At 30.7% G+C, this 21333-nt stretch overlaps 1 long non-coding RNA gene across 1 annotated transcript; it reads right to left on the reverse strand.

Annotated features, from left to right (window-relative positions):
- Nucleotides 1–760: 760 nt before the first annotated feature.
- Nucleotides 761–19687, reverse strand: LOC134686895 (uncharacterized). Its single transcript, XR_010101688.1, has 5 exons — nt 19564–19687; nt 15185–15403; nt 14259–14322; nt 4977–5100; nt 761–893 (listed from the first exon to the last, which is right to left on the reverse strand). It is a non-coding gene; the product is annotated as an uncharacterized LOC134686895 (long non-coding RNA).
- Nucleotides 19688–21333: the final 1646 nt, after the last annotated feature.

The raw sequence follows: 21333 nt of genomic DNA on the forward strand, positions 1-21333 counted from the left end.
GTTTCACACATGCTTAAAAATTAAACACTTGAAATGTGGTATGATTATCAAGAAGATAACTATCCAATGGAGACTTTCAAAAATGGCAAAACACATACCATATTGTATAATTTAGTTCAAAGGAGAAAACCAGCCATGTCATTAGTGTAGAAAACTTGGGGTCAACACATTCAGAAAGTGAGTAGGTTAAAATCAATCCAGTTTAGTCTGGTGTAAAATCATTCTGTAATTGCCAAAAGTGCATTTGATATAAAACATGTGTAAGGCAATTTCCTGTATAATTTACATTTCCAAGGACATTACTCATGGAGAAATAGTGGATTAATTGAAATGAATTTCAAACTAACCCCAATTATTGCTAAGATAAACCTTCAATATGAATTTCGTAGCAATCCTATGAATGATGTAGATTTGAAAAAGCTTTCCATGCAATTTTTCATATGATTTATATATCCAAGGGGAATAACTCCATCAATAATAATTGTTTGGCACTGATTATGACTCCCCTATAAAATGAATTATAAACACTACCTTAACTAGGAGCTACATTCAGTTTAAAGGTAATCAAGTATAAAGGCATATTAAAACTGCTTCCGAAATTTCTAGTTGTTACAGATACACATGTTAGAAAAAAGGTTAAAAAAAGATATGCATTTTTCACTTTACTAGGAGTATCCCATGTTGGCAAAGAACCCCAAGCATGAGAAGGAAAAATGACATAAAGTATCTAAGAACATAATATAACATGATTTATTGTACATAGCTCTTTAATACTAATTGAATATAACTAAAACACAAATCTAAGTGCAGTAAAAATAGTCTCCTCTGTTCTGTAGACATTCTTGTCTGTCATGCTTTCTTAACTGTGTGGTAGGCACTAAATCTTGTTTAACCTAAAAAATAACAATATGGTTCAGTTGACCAAATGATTATTCCAAAACAATACAAAATTTAAAAGCTTCAAACAGTTGTTATTTACTTTATATCTAAGGACAAATAGGATGTTTCACCATTGCAATGGCAGAATCCCAAGATAGTATCAAAATGTAAAACTTATAATGCAGAAATTCAATTCATGTGTGAGACCAATCATTTAAATGAAAAGTTCAAATCATTTTTTTCTTGGGTAATTACTTTCCTTTGATTTACAACTGTGATGATTAAAAGAAAAAGTGTTGTGATAGACAAACATAGTGTGGTGATAGATAAACATAGAGTGGTGAGAGACAATAGTGTGGTGATAGACAAACATAGTGTGGTGATAGATATACAGACTGTGAGGACAGATTTATACAGTGTGGTTATTGATTATGTGTGGCAGTAGATATATTATATGTGGTCATAATTATATATTATGTGTGGCAGTAGATACATAATATGTGGTGGTATATACATTATGTGTGTGCCAGCAGATGTATTATGTCGACAATGTACAATAACACCGAAACAATATATTTATTAGGTTTACTCATCATGAATGTTAGAATCATTGACAGACAGTTAGTATACCATATTTGCTGCTTTTATTGAAAAGACACCTAACATGATATTTACATATAATATTGCATAATATGTTGAAGCAGTTATTCTTTAAAAACATTTCTTTTAAATTATTTCATTTCAACCAGGATTGTTTCATGCTAATCCACTTTCAAATTGGTATTAACAGGGCTTTGAGAGATATACCCAGTGGTGTGATAGACATAATATATCAATTGAGGTGAAAATCTAAAGAGTAAGGTGATAGATATTTTGAGTGAGGTGAGACATATAAAATGAGGTGATTGATTTTTTTAGTAAGGTGATAGGGTATATTGTGTGGAGATGTACATAGAGAATTTTGGGGTAGATATAGGGTTAATTGGGATAGATATAGAGAGTGTGTGGTCATTGATAATTCATGTGAGGTGAAAGTATGTAAAGTAAGGTGATATGTGTTTATAATGTGGACATAAATAAAGGTACTGTGTTGATAGATATGGATAGCATGGGCATAGATATAGAATGTGTGTGGTGATTGATATATAAAGTGAGGTGATTGGTAAAAAAAAGTAAGGTGATATGTGTTTATGATGTGGTCATAAACATGGAGACTGTGGGGAGAGATGTTGAGAGTATGGGGATAGATATAGAAAGTGTGTGGTGATTGATATATGAAGTGAGGTGATTGATAAATAAAGTAAGGTGATATGTGTTTATTATGTGCAGATATACATAGAGAAGTTTGAGGTAGATATCGAGAGTATGGGGATATATATAGAGAGGGTGTGGTGATTGATATATAAAGTATGGTGATTGAATAATAAAGTAAGGTGATAGGTGTTTAATATGTGGAGATTTACATAGAGACTTTTGGGGTAGATATAGAGAGTGTGTGGTCATTGATAATTTATGGTAGGTGAAAGTATGTAAAGTAATGTGATAGGTCTTTATAATGTGGTCATAAACATAGAGACTGTTGGGATAGAAATGGAGAGTATAAGGATAGATATAGATATTGTGTGGTGATTGATATATAAAGTGAGGTGATGGATAAATAAGGTAAGGTGATAGGTGTTTACAATGTGGTCATACACATAGAGACTGTGGGGAAAAGATATCTAGAGTATGGGCATAGATAAAGAGTGCGTGGTGAGTGACATAGAGAATGTGGTGATGGACACAGAGATGATGGGGATAATTATAGAGAGTGTGGTGATTGAGATATAAAGTGAGGTGATTGATAAATAAAGTAAGGTGATAGGTGTTTATTTTGTGGAAATATACAGACTTTTGGGGCAAATATAGAGAGTTGGGGATAGATATAGAGAGTGTGTGTGGTGATTGATTTATAAAGTGAGGTGATTGATTTATAAAATGAGGTGATTGATAAATAAAGTAAGGTGATAGGCTTTTATTAAGTGGAGATATACAAAAAGACATTCTGGGTGGATATAGAGATTATGGGGATAGATTAAAGAGTGTGGTGATTGATATATAAAGTGAGGTGATTGATAAATAAAGTAAGGTGATAGGTGTTTATTTTGTGGAAATATACAGACTTTTGGGGCAAATATAGAGAGTTGGGGATATATATAGAGAGTGTGTGTGGTGATTGATTTATAAAGTGAGGTGATTGATTTATAAAATGAGGTGATTGATAAATAAAGTAAGGTGATAGGCTTTTATTAAGTGGAGATATACAAAAAGACATTCGGGGTGGATATAGAGAGTATGGGGATAATTATAAAGAGTGTGGTGATTGATATATAAAGTGAGGTGATTGATATAAAAGTGAGGTGATTGATAAATAAGGTGAGGTGATAGGTGGTTAATTTGTGGAGATATACAGACAGACTTAAGGGGTAGATATAGAGATAATGGGGATAGATTAAAGAGTGTGGTGATTGATATATAAAGTGAGGTGATTGATAAATAAAGTAAGGTGATAGGTGTTTATTTTGTGGAAATATACAGACTTTTGGGGCAAATATAGAGAGTTGGGGATATATATAGAGAGTGTGTGTGGTGATTGATTTATAAAGTGAGGTGATTGATTTATAAAATGAGGTGATTGATAAATAAAGTAAGGTGATAGGCTTTTATTAAGTGGAGATATACAAAAAGACATTCGGGGTGGATATAGAGAGTATGGGGATAATTATAAAGAGTGTGGTGATTGATATATAAAGTGAGGTGATTGATATAAAAGTGAGGTGATTGATAAATAAGGTGAGGTGATAGGTGGTTAATTTGTTGAGATATACAGACAGACTTAAGGGGTAGATATAGAGATTATGGGGATAGATTAAAGAGTGTGGTGATTGATATATAAAGTGAGGTGATTGATAAATAAACTAAGGTGATAGGTGTTTATTTTGTGGAAATATACAGACTTTTGGGGCAAATATAGAGAGTTGGGGATATATATAGAGAGTGTGTGTGGTGATTGATTTATAAAGTGAGGTGATTGATTTATAAAATGAGGTGATTGATAAATAAAGTAAGGTGATAGGCTTTTATTAAGTGGAGATATACAAAAAGACATTCAGGGTGGATATAGAGAGTATGGGGATAATTATAAAGAGTGTGGTGATTGATATATAAAGTGAGGTGATTGATATAAAAGTGAGGTGATTGATAAATAAGGTGAGGTGATAGGTGGTTAATTTGTGGAGATATACAGACAGACTTAAGGGGTAGATATAGAGATTATGGGGATATATTAAAGAGTGTGGTGATTAATATATATAAAGTGAGGTGATTGATAAATAAAGTAAGGTGATAGGTGTTTATTTTGTGGATATATACAGACTTTTGGGGCAAATATAGAGAGTGGGGGATAGATATAGAGAGTGTGTGTGGTGATTGATTTATAAAGTGAGGTGATTGATTTATAAAATGAGGTGATTGATAAATAAAGTAAGGTGATAGGTGTTTATTAAGTGGAGATATACAGAAAGACATTTGGGGTGTATATAGACAGTATGAGGATAGTATGAGGATAGACATAGAGAGTGTGGCGATTGATATATAAAGTGAGGTGATTGATATAAAAGTGAGGTGATTGATAAATAAGGTGAGGTGATTGATTTATAAAATGAGGTGATTGATAAATAAAGTAAGGTGATAGGTGTTTATTAAGTGGAGATATACAGAAAGACATTTGGGGTGTATATAGACAGTATGAGGATAGATATAGAGAGTGTGGTGATTGATATATAAAGTGAGGTGATTGATAAATAAAGTAAGGGGGTAGCTTCTGTATAATGGGGAGATATACATGGAAACTGTTATGATATACATAATGACTGTTGGCATAGTTATGAAGATTGTAGTGATATATACTCATAGTATGGGGATAGCTATTGAGACTGTTGAGATAGATATGGAGAGTGTGGTGATGAATACAGCGACTGCAGCAATGGAGTAAACTATCAACCACCACACTATTTATCTGTTATTGAGTATCATTTTTTATAAAAAAAATACTTTACCATCATCACTATTGCTGAGTGCTGCTTGGTTGTATATCATTTAACTATTTTTGTTATTCCATTTATCTTTTCTTCAATTTTCACCAATGACCTGTAAATCCCTGGAAAATCTTGTTTGGTATTTCTGTCAGAAGAACACAAATATAAATAATCAATTTTATAATTGCTACATGATAAGTGTACAATCTTATACAAACATATCTCAGTGGACATTGCATATCTGCATATAATCTTCCACTGTAAATTATACAATGACCAGTCCATTTCTCTCACTTATAGAAGATACCACAATAGTATATCGTCTAGTGAAAAACAGAAAAAGAATGATGATAGATGTAATCGTTGTGTTACTATAAATATGATAAGATGGTGATAAATAGATACAGATTGGTGATAAGTGTTGACTTAGTTATAGTTGGGTTATGTGTATAAACATAACGTGAAGGATACACAGAACAGTTGTATGATATATACAATGTGATGATATATAAACAAAAGGATGATATATATATACATACTGTGTGGTGACATATATCAATGGTGTTGTGTTTGATTTAAACAGTGTAGTGAGTTAATAGATACATATGTGCAGGGGATACATATATAAAAAAATATATATAAAATGTGATGAAAAAAAATCAACAGTGAGGTCAATAAGATATTTTCAGGGAGGTCATACCTATATTAAATGAGGACATAAATTAAGGTGAGAGATATAAAAATTGTGGTGACAGATACACAGTGTGGTGATATATGTATAAAGTTAGGTGATAGAGATATAAAATGTAGTAATGTATGTACAGTGTGGTGATAGATATATTAAATAAGGTGATAGATATATGAAATGAGGTCTAACTTATATAAAATGAGGAGATAGATATACAAATTGAGGTGATAGATATATAGAGTGAGGTGATAGATACATAAAGTGCAGTGATACATCTTTAAAGTGAGGTGATACATGTTTAAAGTGAGGTGATAGATGAATAAAGTGATGTGATTGATATGTATGTACATATATATAGTGAGGTCATAGCTTATAGTGAAGTGATAAATATATAAAGTGAGATGATAAATGTAACAAGTGAGATAATAGATATATAGTAAGAATAGGGAAATAAATAGTTTGGTTATAGATAAATAGTGAGCTAATAGATATAAATAGTTTGGTCATTAGATAAGTGTCTGGTGGAAAGAACATTTACAATGATGTCATCAAGATATTTTCAGAGAGTTGACAGATTCATATGAGGAGGGACTACATATATAAAGTGAGAAAGAAGAAAAATATTGACAGTCAGGCCAATAAGATATTAGCAATAGGGTGATACATCAATAAAATGAGGACATTGATATATAAAGTGAGGTAATATATATATATAAAGGTTGGTTTTAAATTATAGTTATGACCAGTTAGGTGATAGATGTATAGTGAGGTGAAAGATATATAAAGTGTGTTGATAGATATATAAAGTGTGATGATAGATATATAAAGTAAAGGCGTAGCTTCTGTATAATGCGGAGATATACATGGAAACTGTTATGATATACATAGTGTTGTGACATATGATCAGATATGTGTTAGATATAGAAAGTGTGGTGATAGATACATAAAGTGTGGTGATAGAAACATAAAGTGTGGTGACATATGACCAGTTAGGTAATAGATGTATATAATGAGTTGATAGATATATAAAGTGTGGGGATAGATATATAAAGTGTGGTAATAGATGTATAAAGTGTGGTAATAGATACATAAAGTGTGGTGATATATGATCAGTTTTGTGAAAGATGTATAAAGTTAGGTGATAGAAATATAAAAGTGTGGTAATAGATATATAAATTGTGGTGATAGATATGTAAAGTGTGGTGATAGATATATTAAGTGTGGTGATAGATACATAAAGTGTTGTGATAGATACATAAAGTGTGGTGACATATGATCAGTTAGATGATAAATGTATATATTGAGGTGATAGATATATAAAGTGTGGTGATAGATATATAAAGTGTGATGATAGATATATAAAGTGTGGTGATAGATACATAAAGTGTGGTAACATATGATTAATTAGGTGATAGATATATAAAGTGTGGTGATAGATACATAAAGTGTGGTGACATATGATCAGATATGTGATAGATATATAAAGTGAGGTAATAGATACATAAAGTTTGGATACATATGATGAGTTAGGTGATAGATAAATAAAGTGTGGTGATAGATATATAAAGTGTGGTAATAGATACATAAAGTGTGGTGACATATGATAAGTAAGGCGATAGAAGTATATAGTGAGGTGATAGATATACAAAGTGTGGTGATAGATACATAAAGTGTTGTGAATTATGATTATTTGGGTGATAGATGTATAAAGTGTGGTTATAGATACATAAAGTGTGGTGACACATGATCAGTTAGGTTATAGATGTATAGTGAGATGATAGATACATAAAGTGTGGTGATATATGATCAGTTAAATGAAAGATGTATAAAGTTAGGTGATAGATATATAAAGATAGGTGATAGATATATAAATTGTGGTTATAGATATATAAAGATAGGTGATAGATATATAAATTGTGGTTATATATATGTAAAGTGTGGTGATAGATTTATAAAAGGTGATGATAGATGTATATAGTGTGGTGATAGATACATAACATGAAGTGATAGATACATAAATTGTGGTGACATATGATCAGTTAGATGATAGATGTCTATAATGAGTTGATAAATATATAAAGTGTGGTGATAGATACATAAAGTGTTGTGACATATGAATAGTAGGGTAATAGATGTATATAGTGAGGTGATAGATGTATAAAGTGTGGTGATAGATATATAAAGTGTGGTGATAGATATGTAAAGTGTGGTGACATATGATTAGTTAGGTGATAAAAGTATAGTGTAGTGATAGATATATAAAGTGTTGTGACATATGATCAGATAGGTGATAGATATATAAAGTGTGGTAATAGATACATAAAGTGTGGTGACATATGATTAGTTAGGTTATAGATGTATATAGTGAGGTGATAGATATATAAAGTGAGGTGATAGATACATAAAGTGTTGTAACATATGAATAGTAGGGTAATAGATGTATAAAGTGTGGTGATAGATATATAAAGTGTGGTAATAGATATATAAAGTAAAGGAGTAGGTACAAAAAGTGTTGTGACATATGAATAGTAGGGTTAAGATGTATATAGTGTGGTGATAGATATATAAAGTGAGGTGATAGAAACATAAAGTGTGGTGACATATGATTAGTTAGGTAATAGATGTATAAAGTGTGGTAATAGATACATAAAGTGTGGTGACATATGATCAGTTAGGTTATAGAAGTATAAAGTGAGGTGATAGATATACAAAGTGTGGTGATAGATACATAAAGTGTGGTGACATATGATTAGTTATGTGATAGATATATAAAGTGTGGTGATAGATACATAAAGTGTGGTGACATATGATCAGATAGGTGATAGATATATAAAGTGAGGTAATAGATACATAAAGTTTGGATACATATGATGAGTTAGGTGATAGATAAATAAAGTGTGGTGATAGATATATAAAGTGTGGTAATAGATACATAAAGTGTGGTGACATATGATTAGTAAGGTGATAGAAGTATATAGTGAGGGGATAGATATACAAAGTGTGGTGATAGATACATAAAGTGTTGTGAATTATGATTATTTGGGTGATAGATGTATAAAGTGTGGTCATAGATACATAAAGTGTGGTGACACATGATCAGTTAGGTGATAGATGTATAGTGAGGTGATAGATACATAAAGTGTGGTGATATATGATCAGTTAAATGAAAGATGTATAAAGTTAGGTGATAGATATATAAAGATAGGTGATAGATATATAAATTGTGGTTATAGATATATAAAGATAGGTGATAGATAAATAAATTGTGGTTATAGATATATGAAGTGTGGTGATAGATTATAAAAGGTGATGATAGATGTATATAGTGTGGTGATAGATACATAACATGAAGTGATAGATACATAAATTGTGGTGACATATGATCAGTTAAATGATAGATGTATATAATTAGTTGATAAATATATATAGTGTGGTGATAGATACATAAAGTGTTGTGACATATGAATAGTAGGGTAATAGATGTATATAGTGAGGTGATAGATGTATAAAGTGTGGTGATAGATATGTAGAGTGTAGTGATAGATATATAAAGTGTTGTGACATATGATCAGATAGGTGATAGATATAGAAAGTGTGGTAATAGATACATAAAGTGTGGTGACATATGATTAGTTAAGTTATAGATGTATATAGTGAGGTGATAGATAGATAAAGTGAGGTTATAGATACATAAAGTGTTGTGACATATGAATAGTAGGGTAATAGATGTATATAGTGAGGTGATAGATGTATTAAGTGTGGTGATAGATATATAAAGTGTGGTGATAGATATATAATTAAGGGAGTAGATACAAAAAGTGTTGTGACATATGAATAGTAGGGTTAAGATGTATAAAGTGTGGTGATAGAAACATAAAGTGTGGTGACATATGATTAGTTAGGTAATAGATGTATAAAGTGTGGTAATAGATACATAAAGTGTGGTGACATATGATCAGTTAGGTGATAGAAGTATAAAGTGAGGTTATATATATACAAAGTGTGGTAATAGATACATAAAGTGATGTGACATATGATGAGTTAGGTGATAGATACATAAAGTGTGGTAACATATGATTAGTTAGGTGATAGAAGTATATAGTGAGGTGACAGATATACAAAGTGTGGTGATAGATACATAAAGTGTTGTGACATATGAATAGTAGGGTGATAGATGTATAAAGTGTGGTTATAGATACATAAAGTGTGGTGATATATGATCAGTTTTGTGAAAGATGTATAAAGTAAGGTTATAGAAATATAAAAGTGTGGTGATAGATATATAAATTATGGTGATAGATATGTAAAGTGTGGTGATAGATATATTAAGTGTGGTGATAGATATATAAAGTGTGGTGATAGATATATAAAGTGTGGTGATAGATACATAAAGTGTGGTGATATATGATTAGTTATGTGATAGATATATAAAAAGTGTGGTGATAGATACATAAAGTGTGGTGACATATGATCAGATAGGTGATAGATATATAAAGTGATGTAATAGATACATAAAGTTTGGATACATATGATGAGTTAGATGATAGATATATAAAGTGTGGTGATAGATAAATAAAGTGTGGTGATATATATATAAAGTATGGTAATAGATACATAAAGTGTGGTGACATATGATTAGTAAGGTGATAGAAGTATAAAGTGAGGTGATAGATATACAAAGTGTGGTGATAGATACATAAATGTTGTGAATTATGATTATTTGGGTGATAGATGTATAAAGTGTGGTTATAGATACATAAAGTGTGGTGACACATGATCAGTTAGGTGATAGATGTATAGTGAGGTGATAGATACATAAAGTGTGGTGATATATGATCAGTTAAATGAAAGATGTATAAAGTAAGGTGATAGATATATAAAGATAGGTGATAGATACATAAAGTGTGGTGATATATGATCAGTTTTGTGAAAGATGTATAAAGTTAGGTTATAGAAATATAAAAGTGTGGTGATAGATATATAAATTATGGTGATAGATATGTTAAGTGTGGTGATAGATATATTAAGTGTGGTGATAGATATATAAAGTGTGGTGATAGATATATAAAGTGTGGTGATAGATACATAAAGTGTGGTGACATATGATTAGTTATTTGATAGATATATAAAGTGTGGTGATAGATACATAAAGTGTGGTGACATATGATCAGATAGGTGATAGATATATAAAGTGAGGTAATAGATACATAAAGTTTGGATACATATGATGAGTTAGGTAATAGATATATAAAGTGTGGTGATAGATAAATAAAGTGTGGTGATATATATATAAAGTATGGTAATAGATACATAAAGTGTGGTGACATATGATTAGTAAGGTGATAGAAGTATAAAGTGAGGTGATAGATATACAAAGTGTGGTGATAGATACATAAAGTGTTGTGAATTATGATTATTTGGGTGATAGATGTATAAAGTGTGGTTATAGATACATAAAGTGTGGTGACACATGATCAGTTAGGTGATAGATGTATAGTGAGGTGATAGATACATAAAGTGTGGTGATATATGATCAGTTAAATGAAAGATGTATAAAGTTAGGTGATAGATATATAAAGATAGGTGATAGATACATAAAGTGTGGTGATATATGATCAGTTTTGTGAAAGATGTATAAAGTTAGGTTATAGAAATATAAAAGTGTGGTGATAGATATATAAATTATGGTGATAGATATGTAAAGTGTAGTGATAGATATATTAAGTGTGGTGATAGATATATAAAGTGTGGTGATAGATATATAAAGTGTGGTGTTAGATACATAAAGTGTGGTGACATATGATTAGTTATGTGATAGATATATAAAGTGTGGTGATAGATACATAAAGTGTGGTGACATATGATCAGATAGGTGATAGATATATAAAGTGAGGTAATAGATACATAAAGTTTGGATACATATGATGAGTTAGGTGATAGATATATAAAGTGTGGTGATAGATAAATAAAGTGTGGTGATATATATATAAAATATGGTAATAGATACATAAAGTGTTGTGACATATGATTAGTAAGGTGATAGAAGTATAAAGTGAGGTGATAGATATACAAAGTGTGGTGATAGATACATAAAGTGTTGTGAACTATGATTATTTGGGTGATAGATGTATAAAGTGTGGTTATAGATACATAAAGTGTGGTGACACATGATCAGTTAGGTGATAGATGTATAGTGAGGTGATAGATACATAAAGTGTGGTGATATATGATCAGTTAAATGAAAGATGTATAAAGTTAGGTGATAGATATATAAAGATAGGTGATAGATACATAAAGTGTGGTGATATATGATCAGTTTTGTGAAAGATGTATAAAGTTAGGTTATAGAAATATAAAAGTGTGGTGATAGATATATAAATTATGGTGATAGATATGTAAAGTGTGGTGATAGATATATTAAGTGTGGTGATAGATATATAAAGTGTGGTGATAGATATATAAAGTGTGGTGATAGATACATAAAGTGTGGTGACATATGATTAGTTATGTGATAGATATATAAAGTGTGGTGATAGATACATAAAGTGTGGTGACATATGATCAGATAGGTGATAGATATATAAAGTGAGGTAATAGATACATAAAGTTTGGATACATATGATGAGTTAGGTGATAGATATATAAAGTGTGGTGATAGATAAATAAAGTGTGGTGATATATATATAAAGTATGGTAATAGATACATAAAGTGTGGTGACATATGATTAGTAAGGTGATAGAAGTATAAAGTGAGGTGATAGATATACAAAGTGTGGTGATAGATACATAAAGTGTTGTGAATTATGATTATTTGGGTGATAGATGTATAAAGTGTGGTTATAGATACATAAAGTGTGGTGACACATGATCAGTTAGGTGATAGATGTATAGTGAGGTGATAGATACATAAAGTGTGGTGATATATGATCAGTTAAATGAAAGATGTATAAAGTTAGGTGATAGATATATAAAGATAGGTGATAGATATATAAATTATGGTTATAGATATATAAAGTGTGGTGATAGATTTATAAAAGGTGATGATAGATGTATATAGTGTGGTGATAGATACATAACATGAAGTGATAGATACATAAATTGTGGTGACATATGATCAGTTAGATGATAGATGTATATAGCTATAGTGAGGTGATAGATATATAAAGTGTGATGATAGATATATAAGGTGTGGTGATAGATCTGTAAAGTGTGGTGATAGATATATAAAGTGTTTTGATAGATACAAAGTGTGTTGACAGATATACAGTGTGGTGACAGATGTATAAAGTGATAAATGCATAAAGTTAGGTGATAAATACATAAAGTTATTGGATAGATATATAAAATGAGGTGAGATATATATATATATATATAGAGAGAGAGAGTTAGGACATTAATATATATAGCTATAGTGAAGTGCTAAATATATAAAGTGAGGTGATAAATGTATCAAGTAAGGTTACAGATATATAAAGAAATGTGTTAGATGTACTATTTGTTGAGTTACATATATAGTCACGTCAAAGATATATCAATAGAGGTTTACATATAAACAGTGAGATTATAAAATATATTGTGTGAGGTGATTGATACATAAGGCAAGATGATGGGTATTTAAAGTAAGTAATAGGTGTATATAATGTGGTGGTATATATAGATACTGTGGGGATATATATAGAGAGTATGATGATTGTTATAGAGTGTGGTGATTGATGTATAATGTGAGGTTAAAGGTATCTTAATTAAGTTGATAGGTGAGGCAATAAGGAGATATACATAGAGACTTTTGGGATAGATATAGAGAGTATAGGTATAGATAAGTATATATATAGAGAGTGTGATGATTGATACATTAATTGAGGTGATAATTGTATATTATGTGGTGACATACAAAGAGACAGTTGGGATAGCTATAGAGAGTATAGGTATAGATATAGGGAGTGGTGGTTGATATGTGAGGTGATAGGTATATATAATGTAGTGATACACATAGAGACTGTAGGGGTAGATAAAGACAGTATGATGATAATTATAGAGTGTGGTGATTGATATATACCATGAGCTGATAGTAAGGTGATAGGTGTTTATAATGTGGTAATTTACAAATACATTCATCATAGATACCAGGACTAAATTTTGTATATATGCCAGACACATGTTTCATCTACAAAAGACTCATCAGTGACGCTCGAATCCAAAAAAGTTTAAAAGGCTGAATAAAGTAACAGACTGAAGTGATAGATATTGAGAGTATGGTAATAGATATAGAGACTGTAGCAATAGATATGCAGTGTGTGGTATGATAAAAATGAAATTTCATGTGTTAAAATAATCACTTTATAAATTTGTTACTAAAGGATATACATGTATTCAATAAGGATGTTTGACCAACATTTATTATACCATATTCCTATTTTTATTTACATAATACATGTGCATGATTACAAGAATGTAGAAAAGTCATTGATATAAATATTGTGTGATATGCTGTAGCAGTTTTCCTAATAATTATTTTCTAACAAACCCTTCACCATCACTATAAACAGAATTGCTGAGTGCTTCTTTGTTATAAATCATTAAATCATACTTGTTATTTTATTTGAAATTAAATATACCTTTTTCTTTTCTTCCATTTTCACCCATTACATCTTTGTCCTTTTAAAATCGTGTTTTGTATCTCTGTAAGAAAAATCAAAATATAAATAATAATTCCTACATGAAGTCATTATAGGTTTACAAGCTTATACAAACATATATCAATGGAAAAGCAGAATTTGTTGGAATTTCTCTACCGTTTTAAAATTTAAAAAAATTAAGAAGCTATTTAACCTAAGTTAAATTTTAGTATTGTACAAGTTTTACAACTTAGTTATACAGTATTAACTGTTTTATTGTATAAATTTCAAAAATTGTTATAATCTAATCAAAGAAGATTGATGTGATTCATTTTACATTATGATCATACTGATGAAGGTTAACCAAAATATTTATAAATAATTACTTCATTACTGTTTTGTTTACTTTTAAGGGTTTAATTATATATAACAAGATGAGGTGGTGAAAGATATATAGTGTGGTAATTTATAAATATAAATATGATAAAGTGGTGATACATAGATATAGAGTGGTGATAAGTGAGGACATATATATATATAGCAAATTTACAGATATAACATTGTGGGGTTGATGTTTAGACGAATATATATTGTAATTTTTTAATATAGTGCGGTGAAGAATATACAGAATAGCAATTATATATAGCTTATGATATATAAACAAAGTGGAGGTATACATATATACTGTGTGGTGACAAATATAAACAGTGTGGTGATTGGTTTAACCAATGAAGTGGTAGACATATTAACAAAGTGGTGATGGATATATAGGGGTGACACATATCAATTGTTTGTTGAATGATATACATGTTAAGTGTAGTTATATGTACTATTAGTGTTGTTATATATATACAGTGTGGTTGTTGATATATATAGTGTGGGGATATCCAATATAATCAGGATACTTGGTAGCTAATAAAAAAAACCTGAATCAATCCATTTCTTTCCTCTAGATACACCAACTGTATTTGAAGCAGTTTTTTCATGACATAGCTTCTTCTTCTTCCAAATATGATGAATATTCTGGCAAGTTGTGCATGATTAAAATGAATAATCAAAATGAGAAGCAGTTTTCTTCTTGATGTGTACCTTTGTATTACTTCCTTTCCATCAGAATTTATCAAGGTCCATTGTAGAATAGCAATCTGGAAAAATTCATATAAAAAATAACATTACAAATTCAGTAAATCAAAAGACATTCTACCATATCAACAAACTGTTATATAAAGGTCATTCTTACTTGTTAACATATATTAAAGCTGTTTTTTTACTTTTTAACATATGGATATACGAATCTTTAATATATAAAAAAAAATATGTAATAGATCTATATAGTACAAGGAAAGACAAATTTATTTTTTAGATTGTGGTGATAATTGCATAGTGTGAATAGTGTGAAAATAGATATACAGTATGTGGTGATAGAAATACATATAGTAATGATAGCTATTGGGAGTGTGGTGATGGATAAAGAAAGTGTGGTGATAGAAATGTAACATGTGGTGATAGATTTGAACAATGTAGATGTATTCAGTTTGGTGATAGAATAAAAAGTGTAATGATAGATAAATAGTGTGGTGATAGATAAATTTAGTACTGAGATGATATATAGTAAGGTGATATAGATTTCTATTGAGGTGATTTATATTTATCAATATGGTGATATATATTTAGAGAGCTGATAGTCTATATATACAGTGAGGTCATAGATATAAACATACAGTTGTAATAAATAAAAATATAAACATCTTCTATGGTAAATATGTATAACATTGTATAAAGTCGTGATTTTATACAGAATGGTGATAAATATAAAAAAATGTATTGATAGAAGTATAAAGAAGTAATAGATTATTAGTGTGGCGATTTATATATATATATTCATGTATTGTAGTACGCTGCTAGATTAAAACTGACGAGGAAAGGTAACACACGGCCACCGAAAGCTTTATTTTTGTGAAGCCCAGGTGGTCGTGTGGTCTAGCGGGACTGGCTGCAGTGCAGGCCATTTTGGTGTCACGATATCTCAGTAGCATGAATCCCGACAAGGGAAGAACAAAAAATTTGCGAAAGCAAATTTACAGATCTAACATTGTTGGGTTGATGTTTAGCAGGTTGTATATATATATATATATATAAATTAATGATCAGCTAAATTGGCCACCGAAAGCTCTTTTTTTGAGAGCCCAGGTGGTCGTGTGGTCTAGCGGGACGGCTGCAGTGCAGGCGATTTGGTGTCACGATATCACAGTAGCATGGGTTCGAATCCCGGCGAGGGAAGAACCAAAAATTTGCGAAAGCAAATTTACAGATCTAACATTGTTGGGTTGATGTTTAGACGAGTTGTATATATATATATATATATAAAGAGAGGTGATAGATATATTCAATATGTTGATATAAATATAAAAAGAGATGATAGGTAAAAGTGTGATGTGATAGATAAATAAGGTGAGGTGGTAGATATATGAGGTGTGGTGACATAAGACCAGTTAGGTGATAAATGTATATAGTGAGGTGAAAGATATAAAAAGTGTGGTGATAGAAATATAAAGTGTGATGATAGATATATCAAGTGTTGTGACATATGATCAGATAGGTGTTAGATACATAAAGTGTGGTGATGGATACATAAAGTGTGGTGATAGATACATTAAGTGTGGTGATAGAAACATAAAGTGTTGTGACATATGATCAGTTAGGTTATAGATGTATATAGTGTGGTAATAGATACATAAAGTGTGGTGATAGATACATAAAGTTTTGTGACATATGATGAGTTAGGTGATAGATATTTAAAGTGTGGTGATAGACACATAAAGTGTAGTGACATATGATCAGTTAGGTGATAGATGTATATAGTGAGGTGATAGATATATAAAGTGTGGTGATAGATATATAAAGTGTTGTAACATATGATAAGTAGGGTGATAGATGTATAAAGTGTGGTTATAGATACATAAAGTGTGGTGACACATGATCAGTTAGATGATAGATGTATAGTGTAGTGATAGATACATAAAGTGTGGTGATATATGATCAGTTAAGTGAAAGATGTATAAAGTTAGGTGATAGATATATAAAGTGTGGTGATAGATGTATATAGTGTTGTGATAGATGTATATAGTGTGGTGATAATGTGGTGATAGATGTATATAGTGTGGTGGTAGATATAACGTGTGGTGATAGATACATAAAGTGTGGTGACAGCTTTATAAAGAGTGGTGATGTATATATATATAGTGTGGTGAAAGAGAAAAATGTGAGGTGATTCACTGATTGGTGTATAATGTTAGGTGATGGATATATGAAGTGTGGGGATAAAAATGTGAAGCTACCTAAAAGAAATCTAGTGAGGCGATAAATATAAACAGTGAGGCCATAGACATATAAAGGGAGGCAGTTAATGACTATAGTATGGTGTAAAAGGTATTCAGAGAGATACAATATAAACATCTTTTGGTGATAATATATACAGTATTGTACAAATTGGTATTTATACAGAACAGTGATAGTTATATATAATGCTTTTAGTTATATACAGTGTGTTGATTGAATTATAAAGCAGTAATAGATTTAAAAAGTGGTAATACATGTATATTAATATATATTCAGTATGGTGATATTAATATAAAGTGGTGATGGATAAATATGTTGATGATACAAAAGTGTAGTGATAGATTAAGTGAGGTGATAGATGTATAGTAAAGACATAGATATATAGTGGATATCTATATCTGAAGTGGTATATATATATAAAGTATGGTGATAGAGAGATAAAGTGATAGATATTGTAGATGGTGATAGATATATATTGTGATAAATAATGGAAAATATATATAGAAAGATCTGAATTAAACACCTTTGGTGTTAGATATATATACAGTATTGTACAAAGTGGTGATAAATACAGAATGGTGATAAATATATACAGTGGTTTTGGATATATACAGTGTGTTAATAGATTTATAGAGTGGTGATAAACATATAGTGTGGTGATAGATATATACGGGAGTGTTGTACAAAGTGGCGATTAATACAGAATGGTGATAAATAGATAGCATGGTGATAGATATATAAAGTGTTGTATAAAGTGGTGATTAATGCAGAATGGTGATAAATATATACAGTGGATTGATAGATTTATAGAGTGGTGATAAATATATAGTGTGGTGATAGATATATTTAGTGTGGGGATTTTAATATATTGGTGATATAGTGTAGTGATAAATAAAGTGAGGTGATAGATATATAGATTGGTGAGAGATATAAAAACAGTAGGATGATAGATATATACAGTGGTGATAGATATATACAATGGTAATATATATCATGTATGTTTACATTGGTGATAAAAAATAAATATTTTTTTATTATAAATATTGTTTTTATTATAAATATTTTTTAACTCGATATATCGCATTCCCAACCTGTTGATTATTTTCATTTAATCTAGGTGTGGTTAGTTTGATCTTACATTGTAGTTGTTCATTAGTCAATTTTTGATTATGACGTAAAATTTTCATGCTTTCATCTGAAATTCCCATTGTGACGACATGAAAAGACAGAGAAATATATTTAACCTCCAAATCTTGTGCAATACTATATTTATCCACTCTTGACTGTGTCAAAAACAATTGATTTTAATATGGCCTAAAGGAATGTGTACTTTTTTATCGTCAAGGATCAAAAATTACTGTTATAAATGTCATAATAAAAATATTGTCCATTGTCTATATTGTCTATTGTCATTTGGCAATTTTTTTTAACGGTTATTAGTGAAGACAGGGGTACCAAGATTCCCAGGGGATTACAAGTATCACCCTCATACATGTGCATGACTGGGGGTAGGAGGGGTCATGATCCCAAAATCCTGGGCTTAAAAACATGAAATCCCGAGATCCCTTATTTAAATAAATTTATATCCCTACATCCAGATATTCAAAAATAGAATTCCTGGATACCTAAATAGTCAATCCCAAAATCCTGAAGCTAAAAACACCCAATCCTGGTGTCCCGATAAAGGTCCTATTCCCCTCATACATGCACGATCCATAACAATCTTTTTAAAACTTTCTGGACTCCCCAAGAAATCATTTCGGCCACCTCCTATGAACACTGACCTGACACTAGCACATGAAAAGTATTAATTGTCCGGCTCTTTTGAACCAGATCACATTTTGTAGTTAGAAAAGGAAAAAGGGGGGGGGGGGGGGGGGGGGTGAAGCCTCCTTTCCTTTAAAATGTTATTTTGCATTTAAAGATGATGTATGTTTTCATTGTTACAATGCATTATTTTTCATACCTTTCACATGGTTTTTTTTCGTTTTAGAAGTTATGTGTGCTCTTAAGGACGAGAAAGAGAGCCATTTCAGCAACTGAGCAAGTGTATTTTCTTTCGCAGATAAAATGTAAATAGATGCGTACAAATCTATCTCCAAATAGAAGATTTTTCAAAAATGAAAGTAGGAAATTCAGTAGGCGTTTCTTGCGCATGCGCACAAACCACGGTGATAGTTACGGTGACTGTATCAGGAACCTTGCATATTATATACCTCAAACACAAAAATCAAAACAATATACATGTTTACAGTAATGGAGTCTATCGTTATGCAGTTAAATTATAAATTGGAGTTATCTTTCTTAAAACAAATACTACAATAGATATAGGAAGATGTGGTGTGTTGGCTCACACCGAACAACAAGCTATAAAGGGCCCCAAAATTACTAGTGTAAAATCATTCAAACGGGGAAACCAACGGTCTAATGTTTATATTTCAGTACATTGCTACTCTTAATTATAAATCGATGGTGTGTTTAAACTTTAATCTATATATATAAAAGTTCTCAAAACATTTGTAATAAGAACATTTATCCTTCTCATTACCAGCGTGTTTTGCGTAATTGATTAAGCTCCGGGACCCCCACCCCCGAATTAATAGCAAGGAAGCAATACTTCTATTCCACCTCTTTATAAAAAAAAATCACAGTAAGGCCATGAACACGTCGCATAAAAGCACACTCACTACAAGTTTGAGATTATACCAACTAGTACTGGTTTGACCGGAATCTTTTAGTTTTCAGTTATACTGTGTTAGAATTTCGTCAGTCCATTATCTCATCGTCATCATCATTATCGGTTTTTCAGATATCAAAATTAAAAGTTTATGATTAGAAAAACCAAGGATTTGTATAGTTAGTAACTATACTAATACTTGGAAAAACCACCAGCATTTATGCATAAATCATCTTTTTAAAGCGATTGCATACAGTATGTGTTTTAAATTGAAAATGGAAACGGGGAATATGTATAAATTACAACAACCTCACCTAAGATCAGAAAACAGTCAAAGGCCACCAATGGCAATGCATTGGTCTTCAACACAGCGAGATAATCCCGATCCTGGAGACGTGCTTAAACTGGACCCTTTATACAATAATGTATACTTGTTCAGCAAAAATGGTCGTTACACTTAACTCCAGCACATATTAATGAACATTTAAACAAACATTAAAGACTTACAAAGGCAGAAGTTGACGATATCGGACAGGCACAAAAGTTCAGCGAGGTTAAACAACATTCACCGTTTCCATTCTCCATTTTATATAGCTAGGGTTTAAAATTTAACCAGTTCCTAAGTAGCGGAGATCTCGAATTTCAAATTAACCGTAACAACATTTTTTTTAATGGGAATCATAATAGATGTATTGTATTTCTCTGGTCTTAAAAACTCGTGCTCATGCATGCACGATACGTAGTGGTTAAATAGACACAGACATCATAAATTATATACTTGACACTACAAAATCATAGTTCATCCCTGGTGTCAACTGAATCTAAGAATGCAACATTACTTTCCATGGGGACCACTGTTAAATTGATTTGTGGAGGACGACATCTTAGCCAGATGCAATAGGCAGTCTCAGAAGCAGATTCCGAGAAAATTTAAAGGAGGTGGCTGCATGATATATGCAAATGATAGTCATACAACATTTCAACGACACAAAAGATAATTAAAAGGGTTTTTTCGTGAGATAATAATTATATAGATCACTTCTTATTTAAGTCCGTAGG

Source organism: Mytilus trossulus, chromosome 10, assembly GCF_036588685.1.
Source record: "Mytilus trossulus isolate FHL-02 chromosome 10, PNRI_Mtr1.1.1.hap1, whole genome shotgun sequence".
NCBI classification, from domain to species: domain Eukaryota; kingdom Metazoa; phylum Mollusca; class Bivalvia; order Mytilida; family Mytilidae; genus Mytilus; species Mytilus trossulus.